Source organism: Heterodontus francisci, chromosome 41 (genome assembly GCF_036365525.1).
Source record: "Heterodontus francisci isolate sHetFra1 chromosome 41, sHetFra1.hap1, whole genome shotgun sequence".
Taxonomy (NCBI): Eukaryota; Metazoa; Chordata; class Chondrichthyes; order Heterodontiformes; family Heterodontidae; genus Heterodontus; species Heterodontus francisci.
The window spans coordinates 9,937,832-9,952,583 of NC_090411.1; the positions used below are offsets into that span (position 1 = coordinate 9,937,832).

At 57.3% G+C, this 14,752-nt stretch overlaps 21 non-coding genes and 2 pseudogenes across 21 annotated transcripts; all 23 read left to right on the plus strand.

Annotated features, from left to right (window-relative positions):
* Positions 1-104: 104 nt before the first annotated feature.
* LOC137353734 (U2 spliceosomal RNA) lies at positions 105-295 on the plus strand. The gene has a single exon (XR_010969887.1). It is a non-coding gene; the product is annotated as a U2 spliceosomal RNA (small nuclear RNA).
* Positions 296-681: 386 nt separating this feature from the next.
* Positions 682-872, plus strand: LOC137353919 (U2 spliceosomal RNA). The gene has a single exon (XR_010970069.1). It is a non-coding gene; the product is annotated as a U2 spliceosomal RNA (small nuclear RNA).
* Positions 873-1,258: 386 nt separating this feature from the next.
* On the plus strand, positions 1,259-1,449 carry LOC137353937 (U2 spliceosomal RNA). The gene has a single exon (XR_010970087.1). It is a non-coding gene; the product is annotated as a U2 spliceosomal RNA (small nuclear RNA).
* A 386-nt stretch (positions 1,450-1,835) lies between these two features.
* On the plus strand, positions 1,836-2,026 carry LOC137355018 (U2 spliceosomal RNA). The gene has a single exon (XR_010970663.1). It is a non-coding gene; the product is annotated as a U2 spliceosomal RNA (small nuclear RNA).
* Positions 2,027-2,412: 386 nt separating this feature from the next.
* Positions 2,413-2,603, plus strand: LOC137353907 (U2 spliceosomal RNA). Its single transcript, XR_010970057.1, has one exon. It is a non-coding gene; the product is annotated as a U2 spliceosomal RNA (small nuclear RNA).
* Positions 2,604-2,989: 386 nt separating this feature from the next.
* On the plus strand, positions 2,990-3,180 carry LOC137353951 (U2 spliceosomal RNA). The gene has a single exon (XR_010970101.1). It is a non-coding gene; the product is annotated as a U2 spliceosomal RNA (small nuclear RNA).
* Positions 3,181-3,566: 386 nt separating this feature from the next.
* LOC137353843 (U2 spliceosomal RNA) lies at positions 3,567-3,757 on the plus strand. Its single transcript, XR_010969995.1, has one exon. It is a non-coding gene; the product is annotated as a U2 spliceosomal RNA (small nuclear RNA).
* Positions 3,758-4,143: 386 nt separating this feature from the next.
* LOC137353908 (U2 spliceosomal RNA) lies at positions 4,144-4,334 on the plus strand. The gene has a single exon (XR_010970058.1). It is a non-coding gene; the product is annotated as a U2 spliceosomal RNA (small nuclear RNA).
* Positions 4,335-4,720: 386 nt separating this feature from the next.
* Positions 4,721-4,911, plus strand: LOC137353952 (U2 spliceosomal RNA). Its single transcript, XR_010970102.1, has one exon. It is a non-coding gene; the product is annotated as a U2 spliceosomal RNA (small nuclear RNA).
* Positions 4,912-5,297: 386 nt separating this feature from the next.
* Positions 5,298-5,488, plus strand: LOC137354027 (U2 spliceosomal RNA). Its single transcript, XR_010970177.1, has one exon. It is a non-coding gene; the product is annotated as a U2 spliceosomal RNA (small nuclear RNA).
* A 386-nt stretch (positions 5,489-5,874) lies between these two features.
* LOC137353844 (U2 spliceosomal RNA) lies at positions 5,875-6,065 on the plus strand. The gene has a single exon (XR_010969996.1). It is a non-coding gene; the product is annotated as a U2 spliceosomal RNA (small nuclear RNA).
* Positions 6,066-6,451: 386 nt separating this feature from the next.
* LOC137353909 (U2 spliceosomal RNA) lies at positions 6,452-6,642 on the plus strand. The gene has a single exon (XR_010970059.1). It is a non-coding gene; the product is annotated as a U2 spliceosomal RNA (small nuclear RNA).
* A 386-nt stretch (positions 6,643-7,028) lies between these two features.
* On the plus strand, positions 7,029-7,219 carry LOC137353953 (U2 spliceosomal RNA). Its single transcript, XR_010970103.1, has one exon. It is a non-coding gene; the product is annotated as a U2 spliceosomal RNA (small nuclear RNA).
* Positions 7,220-7,605: 386 nt separating this feature from the next.
* On the plus strand, positions 7,606-7,796 carry LOC137354028 (U2 spliceosomal RNA). Its single transcript, XR_010970178.1, has one exon. It is a non-coding gene; the product is annotated as a U2 spliceosomal RNA (small nuclear RNA).
* A 386-nt stretch (positions 7,797-8,182) lies between these two features.
* LOC137353846 (U2 spliceosomal RNA) lies at positions 8,183-8,373 on the plus strand. Its single transcript, XR_010969998.1, has one exon. It is a non-coding gene; the product is annotated as a U2 spliceosomal RNA (small nuclear RNA).
* A 386-nt stretch (positions 8,374-8,759) lies between these two features.
* On the plus strand, positions 8,760-8,950 carry LOC137355079 (U2 spliceosomal RNA). The gene has a single exon (XR_010970724.1). It is a non-coding gene; the product is annotated as a U2 spliceosomal RNA (small nuclear RNA).
* A 386-nt stretch (positions 8,951-9,336) lies between these two features.
* Positions 9,337-9,527, plus strand: LOC137354037 (U2 spliceosomal RNA). The gene has a single exon (XR_010970187.1). It is a non-coding gene; the product is annotated as a U2 spliceosomal RNA (small nuclear RNA).
* A 386-nt stretch (positions 9,528-9,913) lies between these two features.
* On the plus strand, positions 9,914-10,104 carry LOC137355101 (U2 spliceosomal RNA). The gene has a single exon (XR_010970742.1). It is a non-coding gene; the product is annotated as a U2 spliceosomal RNA (small nuclear RNA).
* Positions 10,105-10,490: 386 nt separating this feature from the next.
* Positions 10,491-10,681, plus strand: LOC137353740 (U2 spliceosomal RNA). Its single transcript, XR_010969892.1, has one exon. It is a non-coding gene; the product is annotated as a U2 spliceosomal RNA (small nuclear RNA).
* Positions 10,682-11,067: 386 nt separating this feature from the next.
* Positions 11,068-11,186, plus strand: LOC137354515 (U2 spliceosomal RNA; annotated as a pseudogene).
* Positions 11,187-13,316: 2,130 nt separating this feature from the next.
* On the plus strand, positions 13,317-13,493 carry LOC137354484 (U2 spliceosomal RNA; annotated as a pseudogene).
* Positions 13,494-13,879: 386 nt separating this feature from the next.
* Positions 13,880-14,070, plus strand: LOC137353883 (U2 spliceosomal RNA). Its single transcript, XR_010970035.1, has one exon. It is a non-coding gene; the product is annotated as a U2 spliceosomal RNA (small nuclear RNA).
* Positions 14,071-14,456: 386 nt separating this feature from the next.
* On the plus strand, positions 14,457-14,647 carry LOC137353717 (U2 spliceosomal RNA). The gene has a single exon (XR_010969870.1). It is a non-coding gene; the product is annotated as a U2 spliceosomal RNA (small nuclear RNA).
* The last annotated feature ends 105 nt before the right edge of the window (positions 14,648-14,752 follow it).

Here is a 14,752-nt window from a genome sequence, read left to right on the forward strand (position 1 = left end):
CCCGCCGTCGCCTCTTTCGCCCTAGGCTCGCCCACCCGGCGGCTACTTTGAGGTAGAGGCCGCACGCCGGGCCTGACGCGCGCAGCAAACGCAGTTTTACGGCCATCGCTTCTCGGCCTTTTGGCTAAGATCAAGTGTAGTATCTGTTCTTATCAGTTTAATATCTGATACGTCCCCTATCTGGGGGCCAAATATTAAATTGATTTTTGGGACAGGGAGATGGAACAGGGGCTTGCCCCGTCCACTCCATGCATCCACCTGGTATTGCAGTGTTTCCAGGAGCGGTGCAGCTTCCCCCCTCCATGGGGGCAAGACCCCTGCTGAAAAATAGAATTCGCAATAGTGACGGCGCTGCTGCTCGGCTGACTTTGCTGCAGTTTTCTGTGGGCGCTACGCTGCCCCCTGTTGGATTGCCCCGCAGTTGCAGGCCGCCCTTTGCTGCCCAGCGCGCGCGTGTCTTTTTTCCTGCGCAATGCCTCGCGCAGAAGCGCAAGGAATGGCTGCGCGTGGCATGCACGCGTGCTTTCCTTTCTGCTTGCAAGGCCCGGCAACAAAAGGAGCTCTGGCTCAAAGACCGCCCGCCGTTGCCTCTTTCGCCCTAGGCTCGCCCACCCGGCGGCTACTTTGAGGTAGAGGCCGCACGCCGGGCCTGACGCGCGCAGCAAACGCAGTTTTACGGCCATCGCTTCAAGGCCTTTTGGCTAAGATCAAGTGTAGTATCTGTTCTTATCAGTTTAATATCTGATACGTCCCCTATCTGGGGACCAAATATTAAATTGATTTTTGGGACAGGGAGATGGAACAGGGGCTTGCCCCGTCCACTCCATGCATCCACCTGGTATTGCAGTGTTTCCAGGAGCGGTGCAGCTTCCCCCCTCCATGGGGGCGAGACCCCTGCTGAAAAATAGAATTCGCAATAGTGACGGCGCTGCTGCTCGGCTGACTTTGCTGCAGTTTTCCGTGGGCGCTATGCTGCCCCCTGTTGGATTGCCCCGCAGTTGCAGGCCGCCCTTTGCTGCCCAGCGCGCGCGTGTCTTTTTTTCTGCGCAATGCCTCGTGAAGAAGCGCAAGGAATGGCTGCGCGTGGCATGCACGCGTGCTTTCCTTTCTGCTTGCAAGGCCCGGCAACAAAAGGAGCTCTGGCTCAAAGACCGCCCGCCGTCGCCTCTTTCGTCCTAGGCTCGCCCACCCGGCGGCTACTTTGAGGTAGAGGCCGCACGCCGGGCCTGACGCGCGCAGCGAACGCAGTTTTACGGCCATCGCTTCTCGGCCTTATGGCTAAGATCAAGTGTAGTATCTGTTCTTATCAGTTTAATATCTGATACGTCCCCTATCTGGGGACCAAATATTAAATTGATTTTTGGGACAGGGAGATGGAACAGGGGCTTGCCCTGTTCACTCCATGCATCCACCTGGTATTGCAGTGTTTCCAGGAGCGGTGCAGCTTCCCCCCTCCATGGGGGCGAGACCCCTGCTGAAAAATAGAATTCGCAATAGTGACGGCGCTGCTGCTCGGCTGACTTTGCTGCAGTTTTCCGTGGGCGCTACGCTGCCCCCTGTTGGATTGCCCCGCAGTTGCAGGCCGCCCTTTGCTGCCCAGCGCGCGCGTGTCTTTTTTCCTGCGCAATGCCTCGCGCAGAAGCGCAAGGAATGGCTGCGCGTGGCATGCACGCGTGCTTTCCTTTCTGCTTGCAAGGCCCGGCAACAAAAGGAGCTCTGGCTCAAAGACCGCCCGCCGTCGCCTCTTTCGCCCTAGGCTCGCCCACCCGGCGGCTACTTTGAGGTAGAGGCCGCACGCCGGGCCTGACGCGCGCAGCAAACGCAGTTTTACGGCCATCGCTTCTCGGCCTTTTGGCTAAGATCAAGTGTAGTATCTGTTCTTATCAGTTTAATATCTGATACGTCCCCTATCTGGGGACCAAATATTAAATTGATTTTTGGGACAGGGAGATGGAACAGGGGCTTGCCCCGTCCACTCCATGCATCCACCTGGTATTGCAGTGTTTCCAGGAGCGGTGCAGCTTCCCCCCTCCATGGGTGCGAGACCCCTGCTGAAAAATAGAATTCGCAATAGTGACGGCGCTGCTGCTCGGCTGACTTTGCTGCAGTTTTCCGTGGGCGCTACGCTGCCCCCTGTTGGATTGCCCCGCAGTTGCAGGCCGCCCTTTGCTGCCCAGCGCGCGCGTGTCTTTTTTCCTGCGCAATGCCTCGCGCAGAAGCGCAAGGAATGGCTGCGCGTGGCATGCACGCGTGCTTTCCTTTCTGCTTGCAAGGCCCGGCAACAAAAGGAGCTCTGGCTCAAAGACCGCCCGCCGTCGCCTCTTTCGCCCTAGGCTCGCCCACCCGGCGGCTACTTTGAGGTAGAGGCCGCACGCCGGGCCTGACGCGCGCAGCGAACGCAGTTTTACGGCCATCGCTTCTCGGCCTTATGGCTAAGATCAAGTGTAGTATCTGTTCTTATCAGTTTAATATCTGATACGTCCCCTATCTGGGGACCAAATATTAAATTGATTTTTGGGACAGGGAGATGGAACAGGGGCTTGCCCCGTTCACTCCTTGCATCCACCTGGTATTGCAGTGTTTCCAGGAGCGGTGCAGCTTCCCCCCTCCATGGGGGCGAGACCCCTGCTGAAAAATAGAATTCGCAATAGTGACGGCGCTGCTGCTCGGCTGACTTTGCTGCAGTTTTCCGTGGGCGCTACGCTGCCCCCTGTTGGATTGCCCCGCAGTTGCAGGCCGCCCTTTGCTGCCCAGCGCGCGCGTGTCTTTTTTCCTGCGCAATGCCTCGCGCAGAAGCGCAAGGAATGGCTGCGCGTGGCATGCACGCGTGCTTTCCTTTCTGCTTGCAAGGCCCGGCAACAAAAGGAGCTCTGGCTCAAAGACCGCCCGCCGTCGCCTCTTTCGCCCTAGGCTCGCCCACCCGGCGGCTACTTTGAGGTAGAGGCCGCACGCCGGGCCTGACGCGCGCAGCAAACGCAGTTTTACGGCCATCGCTTCTCGGCCTTTTGGCTAAGATCAAGTGTAGTATCTGTTCTTATCAGTTTAATATCTGATACGTCCCCTATCTGGGGACCAAATATTAAATTGATTTTTGGGACAGGGAGATGGAACAGGGGCTTGGCCCGTCCACTCCATGCATCCACCTGGTATTGCAGTGTTTCCAGGAGCGGTGCAGCTTCCCCCCTCCATGGGGGCGAGACCCCTGCTGAAAAATAGAATTCGCAATAGTGACGGCGCTGCTGCTCGGCTGACTTTGCTGCAGTTTTCCGTGGGCGCTACGCTGCCCCCTGTTGGATTGCCCCGCAGTTGCAGGCCGCCCTTTGCTGCCCAGCGCGCGCGTGTCTTTTTTCCTGCGCAATGCCTCACGCAGAAGCGCAAGGAATGGCTGCGCGTGGCATGCACGCGTGCTTTCCTTTCTGCTTGCAAGGCCCGGCAACAAAAGGAGCTCTGGCTCAAAGACCGCCCGCCGTCGCCTCTTTCGCCCTAGGCTCGCCCACCCGGCGGCTACTTTGAGGTAGAGGCCGCACGCCGGGCCTGACGCGCGCAGCGAACGCAGTTTTACGGCCATCGCTTCTCGGCCTTATGGCTAAGATCAAGTGTAGTATCTGTTCTTATCAGTTTAATATCTGATACGTCCCCTATCTGGGGACCAAATATTAAATTGATTTTTGGGACAGGGAGATGGAACAGGGGCTTGCCCCGTTCACTCCATGCATCCACCTGGTATTGCAGTGTTTCCAGGAGCGGTGCAGCTTCCCCCCTCCATGGGTGCGAGACCCCTGCTGAAAAATAGAATTCGCAATAGTGACGGCGCTGCTGCTCGGCTGACTTTGCTGCAGTTTTCCGTGGGCGCTACGCTGCCCCCTGTTGGATTGCCCCGCAGTTGCAGGCCGCCCTTTGCTGCCCAGCGCGCGCGTGTCTTTTTTCCTGCGCAATGCCTCGCGCAGAAGCGCAAGGAATGGCTGCGCGTGGCATGCACGCGTGCTTTCCTTTCTGCTTGCAAGGCCCGGCAACAAAAGGAGCTCTGGCTCAAAGACCGCCCGCCGTCGCCTCTTTCGCCCTAGGCTCGCCCACCCGGCGGCTACTTTGAGGTAGAGGCCGCACGCCGGGCCTGACGCGCGCAGCGAACGCAGTTTTACGGCCATCGCTTCTCGGCCTTATGGCTAAGATCAAGTGTAGTATCTGTTCTTATCAGTTTAATATCTGATACGTCCCCTATCTGGGGACCAAATATTAAATTGATTTTTGGGACAGGGAGATGGAACAGGGGCTTGCCCCGTTCACTCCTTGCATCCACCTGGTATTGCAGTGTTTCCAGGAGCGGTGCAGCTTCCCCCCTCCATGGGGGCGAGACCCCTGCTGAAAAATAGAATTCGCAATAGTGACGGCGCTGCTGCTCGGCTGACTTTGCTGCAGTTTTCCGTGGGCGCTACGCTGCCCCCTGTTGGATTGCCCCGCAGTTGCAGGCCGCCCTTTGCTGCCCAGCGCGCGCGTGTCTTTTTTCCTGCGCAATGCCTCGCGCAGAAGCGCAAGGAATGGCTGCGCGTGGCATGCACGCGTGCTTTCCTTTCTGCTTGCAAGGCCCGGCAACAAAAGGAGCTCTGGCTCAAAGACCGCCCGCCGTCGCCTCTTTCGCCCTAGGCTCGCCCACCCGGCGGCTACTTTGAGGTAGAGGCCGCACGCCGGGCCTGACGCGCGCAGCAAACGCAGTTTTACGGCCATCGCTTCTCGGCCTTTTGGCTAAGATCAAGTGTAGTATCTGTTCTTATCAGTTTAATATCTGATACGTCCCCTATCTGGGGACCAAATATTAAATTGATTTTTGGGACAGGGAGATGGAACAGGGGCTTGGCCCGTCCACTCCATGCATCCACCTGGTATTGCAGTGTTTCCAGGAGCGGTGCAGCTTCCCCCCTCCATGGGGGCGAGACCCCTGCTGAAAAATAGAATTCGCAATAGTGACGGCGCTGCTGCTCGGCTGACTTTGCTGCAGTTTTCCGTGGGCGCTACGCTGCCCCCTGTTGGATTGCCCCGCAGTTGCAGGCCGCCCTTTGCTGCCCAGCGCGCGCGTGTCTTTTTTCCTGCGCAATGCCTCGCGCAGAAGCGCAAGGAATGGCTGCGCGTGGCATGCACGCGTGCTTTCCTTTCTGCTTGCAAGGCCCGGCAACAAAAGGAGCTCTGGCTCAAAGACCGCCCGCCGTCGCCTCTTTCGCCCTAGGCTCGCCCACCCGGCGGCTACTTTGAGGTAGAGGCCGCACGCCGGGCCTGACGCGCGCAGCAAACGCAGTTTTACGGCCATCGCTTCTCGGCCTTTTGGCTAAGATCAAGTGTAGTATCTGTTCTTATCAGTTTAATATCTGATACGTCCCCTATCTGGGGACCAAATATTAAATTGATTTTTGGGACAGGGAGATGGAACAGGGGCTTGCCCCGTCCACTCCATGATTCCACCTGGTATTGCAGTGTTTCCAGGAGCGGTGCAGCTTCCCCCCTCCATGGGTGCGAGACCCCTGCTGAAAAATAGAATTCGCAATAGTGACGGCGCTGCTGCTCGGCTGACTTTGCTGCAGTTTTCCGTGGGCGCTACGCTGCCCCCTGTTGGATTGCCCCGCAGTTGCAGGCCGCCCTTTGCTGCCCAGCGCGCGCGTGTCTTTTTTCCTGCGCAATGCCTCACGCAGAAGCGCAAGGAATGGCTGCGCGTGGCATGCACGCGTGCTTTCCTTTCTGCTTGCAAGGCCCGGCAACAAAAGGAGCTCTGGCTCAAAGACCGCCCGCCGTCGCCTCTTTCGCCCTAGGCTCGCCCACCCGGCGGCTACTTTGAGGTAGAGGCCGCACGCCGGGCCTGACGCGCGCAGCGAACGCAGTTTTACGGCCATCGCTTCTCGGCCTTATGGCTAAGATCAAGTGTAGTATCTGTTCTTATCAGTTTAATATCTGATACGTCCCCTATCTGGGGACCAAATATTAAATTGATTTTTGGGACAGGGAGATGGAACAGGGGCTTGCCCCGTTCACTCCATGCATCCACCTGGTATTGCAGTGTTTCCAGGAGCGGTGCAGCTTCCCCCCTCCATGGGGGCGAGACCCCTGCTGAAAAATAGAATTCGCAATAGTGACGGCGCTGCTGCTCGGCTGACTTTGCTGCAGTTTTCCGTGGGCGCTACGCTGCCCCCTGTTGGATTGCCCCGCAGTTGCAGGCCGCCCTTTGCTGCCCAGCGCGCGCGTGTCTTTTTTCCTGCGCAATGCCTCGCGCAGAAGCGCAAGGAATGGCTGCGCGTGGCATGCACGCGTGCTTTCCTTTCTGCTTGCAAGGCCCGGCAACAAAAGGAGCTCTGGCTCAAAGACCGCCCGCCGTCGCCTCTTTCGCCCTAGGCTCGCCCACCCGGCGGCTACTTTGAGGTAGAGGCCGCACGCCGGGCCTGACGCGCGCAGCGAACGCAGTTTTACGGCCATCGCTTCTCGGCCTTATGGCTAAGATCAAGTGTAGTATCTGTTCTTATCAGTTTAATATCTGATACGTCCCCTATCTGGGGACCAAATATTAAATTGATTTTTGGGACAGGGAGATGGAACAGGGGCTTGCCCCGTTCACTCCTTGCATCCACCTGGTATTGCAGTGTTTCCAGGAGCGGTGCAGCTTCCCCCCTCCATGGGGGCGAGACCCCTGCTGAAAAATAGAATTCGCAATAGTGACGGCGCTGCTGCTCGGCTGACTTTGCTGCAGTTTTCCGTGGGCGCTACGCTGCCCCCTGTTGGATTGCCCCGCAGTTGCAGGCCGCCCTTTGCTGCCCAGCGCGCGCGTGTCTTTTTTCCTGCGCAATGCCTCGCGCAGAAGCGCAAGGAATGGCTGCGCGTGGCATGCACGCGTGCTTTCCTTTCTGCTTGCAAGGCCCGGCAACAAAAGGAGCTCTGGCTCAAAGACCGCCCGCCGTCGCCTCTTTCGCCCTAGGCTCGCCCACCCGGCGGCTACTTTGAGGTAGAGGCCGCACGCCGGGCCTGACGCGCGCAGCAAACGCAGTTTTACGGCCATCGCTTCTCGGCCTTTTGGCTAAGATCAAGTGTAGTATCTGTTCTTATCAGTTTAATATCTGATACGTCCCCTATCTGGGGACCAAATATTAAATTGATTTTTGGGACAGGGAGATGGAACAGGGGCTTGGCCCGTCCACTCCATGCATCCACCTGGTATTGCAGTGTTTCCAGGAGCGGTGCAGCTTCCCCCCTCCATGGGGGCGAGACCCCTGCTGAAAAATAGAATTCGCAATAGTGACGGCGCTGCTGCTCGGCTGACTTTGCTGCAGTTTTCCGTGGGCGCTACGCTGCCCCCTGTTGGATTGCCCCGCAGTTGCAGGCCGCCCTTTGCTGCCCAGCGCGCGCGTGTCTTTTTTCCTGCGCAATGCCTCGCGCAGAAGCGCAAGGAATGGCTGCGCGTGGCATGCACGCGTGCTTTCCTTTCTGCTTGCAAGGCCCGGCAACAAAAGGAGCTCTGGCTCAAAGACCGCCCGCCGTCGCCTCTTTCGCCCTAGGCTCGCCCACCCGGCGGCTACTTTGAGGTAGAGGCCGCACGCCGGGCCTGACGCGCGCAGCAAACGCAGTTTTACGGCCATCGCTTCTCGGCCTTTTGGCTAAGATCAAGTGTAGTATCTGTTCTTATCAGTTTAATATCTGATACGTCCCCTATCTGGGGACCAAATATTAAATTGATTTTTGGGACAGGGAGATGGAACAGGGGCTTGCCCCGTCCACTCCATGATTCCACCTGGTATTGCAGTGTTTCCAGGAGCGGTGCAGCTTCCCCCCTCCATGGGTGCGAGACCCCTGCTGAAAAATAGAATTCGCAATAGTGACGGCGCTGCTGCTCGGCTGACTTTGCTGCAGTTTTCCGTGGGCGCTACGCTGCCCCCTGTTGGATTGCCCCGCAGTTGCAGGCCGCCCTTTGCTGCCCAGCGCGCGCGTGTCTTTTTTCCTGCGCAATGCCTCACGCAGAAGCGCAAGGAATGGCTGCGCGTGGCATGCACGCGTGCTTTCCTTTCTGCTTGCAAGGCCCGGCAACAAAAGGAGCTCTGGCTCAAAGACCGCCCGCCGTCGCCTCTTTCGCCCTAGGCTCGCCCACCCGGCGGCTACTTTGAGGTAGAGGCCGCACGCCGGGCCTGACGCGCGCAGCGAACGCAGTTTTACGGCCATCGCTTCTCGGCCTTATGGCTAAGATCAAGTGTAGTATCTGTTCTTATCAGTTTAATATCTGATACGTCCCCTATCTGGGGACCAAATATTAAATTGATTTTTGGGACAGGGAGATGGAACAGGGGCTTGCCCCGTTCACTCCATGCATCCACCTGGTATTGCAGTGTTTCCAGGAGCGGTGCAGCTTCCCCCCTCCATGGGGGCGAGACCCCTGCTGAAAAATAGAATTCGCAATAGTGACGGCGCTGCTGCTCGGCTGACTTTGCTGCAGTTTTCCGTGGGCGCTACGCTGCCCCCTGTTGGATTGCCCCGCAGTTGCAGGCCGCCCTTTGCTGCCCAGCGCGCGCGTGTCTTTTTTCCTGCGCAATGCCTCGCGCAGAAGCGCAAGGAATGGCTGCGCGTGGCATGCACGCGTGCTTTCCTTTCTGCTTGCAAGGCCCGGCAACAAAAGGAGCTCTGGCTCAAAGACCGCCCGCCGTCGCCTCTTTCGCCCTAGGCTCGCCCACCCGGCGGCTACTTTGAGGTAGAGGCCGCACGCCGGGCCTGACGCGCGCAGCAAACGCAGTTTTACGGCCATCGCTTCTCGGCCTTTTGGCTAAGATCAAGTGTAGTATCTGTTCTTATCAGTTTAATATCTGATACGTCCCCTATCTGGGGACCAAATATTAAATTGATTTTTGGGACAGGGAGATGGAACAGGGGCTTGCCCCGTCCACTCCATGCATCCACCTGGTATTGCAGTGTTTCCAGGAGTGGTGCAGCTTCGCCCCTCCATGGGTGCGAGACCCCTGCTGAAAAATAGAATTCGCAATAGTGACGGCGCTGCTGCTCGGCTGACTTTGCTGCAGTTTTCCATGGGCGCTACGCTGCCCCCTGTTGGATTGCCCCGCAGTTGCAGGCCGCCCTTTGCTGCCCAGCGCGCGCGTGTCTTTTTTCCTGCGCAATGCCTCGCGCAGAAGCGCAAGGAATGGCTGCGCGTGGCATGCACGCGTGCTTTCCTTTCTGCTTGCAAGGCCCGGCAACAAAAGGAGCTCTGGCTCAAAGACCGCCCGCCGTCGCCTCTTTCGCCCTAGGCTCGCCCACCCGGCGGCTACTTTGAGGTAGAGGCCGCACGCCGGGCCTGACGCGCGCAGCGAACGCAGTTTTACGGCCATCGCTTCTCGGCCTTATGGCTAAGATCAAGTGTAGTATCTGTTCTTATCAGTTTAATATCTGATACGTCCCCTATCTGGGGACCAAATATTAAATTGATTTTTGGGACAGGGCGATGGAACAGGGGCTTGCCCCGTTCACTCCATGCATCCACCTGGTATTGCAGTGTTTCCAGGAGCGGTGCAGCTTCCCCCCTCCATGGGGGCGAGACCCCTGCTGAAAAATAGAATTCGCAATAGTGACGGCGCTGCTGCTCGGCTGACTTTGCTGCAGTTTTCCGTGGGCGCTACGCTGCCCCCTGTTGGATTGCCCCGCAGTTGCAGGCCGCCCTTTGCTGCCCAGCGCGCGCGTGTCTTTTTTCCTGCGCAATGCCTCGCGCAGAAGCGCAAGGAATGGCTGCGCGTGGCATGCACGCGTGCTTTCCTTTCTGCTTGCAAGGCCCGGCAACAAAAGGAGCTCTGGCTCAAAGACCGCCCGCCGTCGCCTCTTTCGCCCTAGGCTCGCCCACCCGGCGGCTACTTTGAGGTAGAGGCCGCACGCCGGGCCTGACGCGCGCAGCAAACGCAGTTTTACGGCCATTGCTTCTCGGCCTTTTGGCTAAGATCAAGTGTAGTATCTGTTCTTATCAGTTTAATATCTGATACGTCCCCTATCTGGGGACCAAATATTAAATTGATTTTTGGGACAGGGAGATGGAACAGGGGCTTGCCCCGTCCACTCCATGCATCCACCTGGTATTGCAGTGTTTCCAGGAGCGGTGCAGCTTCCCCCCTCCATGGGGGCGAGACCCCTGCTGAAAAATAGAATTCGCAATAGTGACGGCGCTGCTGCTCGGCTGACTTTGCTGCAGTTTTCCGTGGGCGCTACGCTGCCCCCTGTTGGATTGCCCCGCAGTTGCAGGCCGCCCTTTGCTGCCCAGCGCGCGCGTGTCTTTTTTCCTGCGCAATGCCTCGCGCAGAAGCGCAAGGAATGGCTGCGCGTGGCATGCACGCGTGCTTTCCTTTCTGCTTGCAAGGCCCGGCAACAAAAGGAGCTCTGGCTCAAAGACCGCCCGCCGTCGCCTCTTTCGCCCTAGGCTCGCCCACCCGGCGGCTACTTTGAGGTAGAGGCCGCACGCCAGGCCTGACGCGCGCAGCGAACGCAGTTTTACGGCCATCGCTTCTCGGCCTTATGGCTAAGATCAAGTGTAGTATCTGTTCTTATCAGTTTAATATCTGATACGTCCCCTATCTGGGGACCAAATATTAAATTGATTTTTGGGACAGGGAGATGGAACAGGGGCTTGCCCCGTCCACTCCATGCATCCACCTGGTATTGCAGTGTTTCCAGGAGCGGTGCAGCTTCCCCCCTCCATGGGGGCGAGACCCCTGCTGAAAAATAGAATTCGCAATAGTGACGGCGCTGCTGCTCGGCTGACTTTGCTGCAGTTTTCCGTGGGCGCTACGCTGCCCCCTGTTGGATTGCCCCGCAGTTGCAGGCCGCCCTTTGCTGCCCAGCGCACGCGTGTCTTTTTTCCTGCGCAATGCCTCGCGCAGAAGCGCAAGGAATGGCTGCGCGTGGCATGCACGCGTGCTTTCCTTTCTGCTTGCAAGGCCCGGCAACAAAAGGAGCTCTGGCTCAAAGACCGCCCGCCGTCGCCTCTTTCGCCCTAGGCTCGCCCACCCGGCGGCTACTTTGAGGTAGAGGCCGCACGCCGGGCCTGACGCGCGCAGCAAACGCAGTTTTACGGCCATCGCTTCTCGGCCTTTTGGCTAAGATCAAGTGTAGTATCTGTTCTTATCAGTTTAACAAGAGTATGCTCCTGGCCGGCAGCATGTCAGAGACCATGAGAAAAGGCATCATCACCCTCATTTACAAGCAGAAGGGGGAGAGGGCAGAAATCAGAAATTGGCGGCCCATCTCACTGCTTAATGTTGATTACAAGATTCTGTCCAAAGTCATAGCCAGTCGAGTCAAGTCTGCTCTGGAGTTGGTGATTCACCCCGATCAGACCTGTACTGTACCCGGCAGGAAGATCTCTGATAGCCTCGCGCTACTCAGGGATACGATCGCCTACGTACGGGACAGGAGGGTGGACACCTGCCTCATCAGCCTGGACCAGGAGAAGGCTTTTGACAGGATATCGCACACCTACATGATGGACGTGCTTTCCAAAATGGGGTTTGGGGAGGGAATCTGCAATTGGATCCAACTGCTCTACACAAACATCAGTAGCGCAGTGTCAATCAACGGGTGGGAATCTGAAAGTTTCCCGATCAAATCTGGAGTCAGACAGGGCTGTCCTCTTTCCCCGGTCTTGTTTGTTTGCTGTATTGAACCCTTTGCTGAGTCTATTAGGAAGGATGCGAGCATAAGAGGGGTGACAATCCCAGGCAGCGGAGGCACTCAGGTCAAAACCTCCCTGTACATGGATGACGTCGCCGTCTTCTGCTCGGATCCGCTGTCCGTGCGCAGACTGATGAGCATCTGCGACCAGTTCGAACTGGCCTCGGGAGCCAAAGTTAACCACGGCAAGAGCGAGGCCATGTTCTTTGGGAACTGGGCTGACCGATCCTTTGTCCCCTTCACCGTCAGGTCAGATTACCTGAAGGTGCTGGGGATATGGTTCGGAAGGGCCGGGGCGTGCACCAAAACATGGGAGGAGCGAGTAGCCAAGGTACGACAAAAGTTGGGCATGTGGGCGCAGCGGTCTCTCTCCATTGTGGGTAAGAACCTGGTCATCAGGTGCGAGGTGCTCACGTTGTTGCTCTACGTGGCGCAGGTCTGGCCCATACCCCACTCCTGCGCCGTGGCAGTCACCCGAGCCATTTTCCGCTTCGTCTGGGGATCTAAAATGGACCGGGTCCGGAGGGACACGATGTTCAAATCTCTGGACAAGGGCGGGAAAAATGTACCCAACGTGGCCCTCATCCTGATGACCACCTTCGTGTGCGGCTGCATCAAGCTATGTGTAGATCCTCAGTACGCAAACTCCAAGTGTCACTACGTGCTGAGGTTCTATCTGTCCCCGGTGTTGCGAAGGATGGGCCTGGTCACATTGCCGCGGAACGCTCCGTGCAGTTGGGCGGCGCCGTACCACCTATCCTTCGTGGAGCAGTTTCTGCGGAAAAACACATTTGACCACCGGTCCATCAGGCAGTGGTCTGCACGGAATGTCCTCAAGGCCCTACGGGAAAAGGAAACGGTGGATCCTGTCGGATGGTTCCCCGAGCAGACCGTCAAAGTCATTTGGCGGAATGCCTCATCACCAGAACTTTCAAACAAGCACCAAGACGTAGCTTGGCTGGTGGTGAGAAGGGCCCTCCCCGTCAGATCCTTCATGCACACCCGAAGTCTCGCCCCCTCCGCACAGTGCCCCCGCGTTGGCTGTGGTGGGGAAGAGACGGTCGCCCACCTCCTCCTGGAATGTGCCTTTGCAAAGCAGGTGTGGAAAGAGATGCAGTGGTTTTTGTCAAGGTTCATCCCAAGCAGCTCTGTAACACAGGAGTCTGTGCTCTACGGGCTGTTCCCAGGGACGCACACCGAGACAAACATCAACTGCTGCTGGAGGGCTATCAATTCGGTGAAAGACGCCCTTTGGTCTGCCCGAAACTTGCTGGTCTTCCAGCGCAAAGAGTTGTCCACCACCGAATGTTGCAGACTGGCACATTCCAAGGTCCAGGACTACGTGCTGAGGGACGCACTAAAGCTTGGGGCAGCCGCAGCAAAGGCTCAATGGGGAAAGACCACAGTGTAAGGTTCCCCACCAAGCTGGACTGAGGGGCTGGAACCATGGGAAGCCCCTCGAACTGTATCGTTAATATTCTCAATTGCTGTAAATGTAAAACTGTAATTGACATGACAATTGAGAAACGGAAGGGTTGGGAAGAAACTCATGACAGTATTGAAGGAAACTGATCTCCCTTGCAATGTTTGTATTTTTTGGTGCTGTTTGGAAACTGTTTGGCAATGTAATTTTTACAGATTTTTATGAATAAAGTATATTTTGGAAATAAAAAAAAAAAAAAAAAAAAATCAGTTTAATATCTGATACGTCCCCTATCTGGGGACCAAATATTAAATTGATTTTTGGGACAGGGAGATGGAACAGGGGCTTGCCCCGTCCACTCCATGCATCCACCTGGTATTGCAGTGTTTCCAGGAGCGGTGCAGCTTCCCCCCTCCATGGGGGTGAGACCCCTGCTGAAAAATAGAATTCGCAATAGTGACGGCGCTGCTGCTCGGCTGACTTTGCTGCAGTTTTCCGTGGGCGCTACGCTGCCCCCTGTTGGATTGCCCCGCAGTTGCAGGCCGCCCTTTGCTGCCCAGCGCGCGCGTGTCTTTTTTCCTGCGCAATGCCTCGCGCAGAAGCGCAAGGAATGGCTGCGCGTGGCATGCACGCGTGCTTTCCTTTCTGCTTGCAAGGCCCGGCAACAAAAGGAGCTCTGGCTCAAAGACCGCCCGCCGTCGCCTCTTTCGCCCTAGGCTCGCCCACCCGGCGGCTACTTTGAGGTAGAGGCCGCACGCCGGGCCTGACGCGCGCAGCAAACGCAGTTTTACGGCCATCGCTTCTCGGCCTTTTGGCTAAGATCAAGTGTAGTATCTGTTCTTATCAGTTTAATATCTGATACGTCCCCTATCTGGGGACCAAATATAAAATTGATTTTTGGGACAGGGAGATTGAACAGGGGCTTGCCCCGTCCACTCCATGCATCCACCTGGTATTGCAGTGTTTCCAGGAGCGGTGCAGCTTCCCCCCTCCATGGGGGCGAGACCCCTGCTGAAAAATAGAATTCGCAATAGTGACGGCGCTGCTGCTCGGCTGACTTTGCTGCAGTTTTCCGTGGGCGCTACGCTGCCCCCTGTTGGATTGCCCCTCAGTTGCAGGCCGCCCTTTGCTGCCCAGCGCGCGCGTGTCTTTTTTTCTGCGCAATGCCTCGCGAAGAAGCGCAAGGAATGGCTGCGCGTGGCATGCACGCGTGCTTTCCTTTCTGCTTGCAAGGCCCGGCAACAAAAGGAGCTCTGGCTCAAAGACCGCCCGCCGTCGCCTCTTTCGCCCTAGGCTCGCCCACCCGGCGGCTACTTTGAGGTAGAGGCCACACGCCGGGCCTGACGCGCGCAGCAAACGCAGTTTTACGGCCATCGCTTCTCGGCCTTTTGGCTAAGATCAAGTGTAGTATCTGTTCTTATCAGTTTAATATCTGATACGTCCTCTATCTGGGGACCAAATATTAAATTGATTTTTGGGACAGGGAGATGGAACAGGGGCTTGCCCCGTCCACTCCATGCATCCACCTGGTATTGCAGTGTTTCCAGGAGCGGTGCAGCTTCCCCCCTCCATGGGGGCGAGACCCCTGCTGAAAAATAGAATTCGCAATAGTGACGGCGCTGCTGCTCGGCTGACTTTGCTGCAGTTTTCCGTGGGCGCTACGCTGCC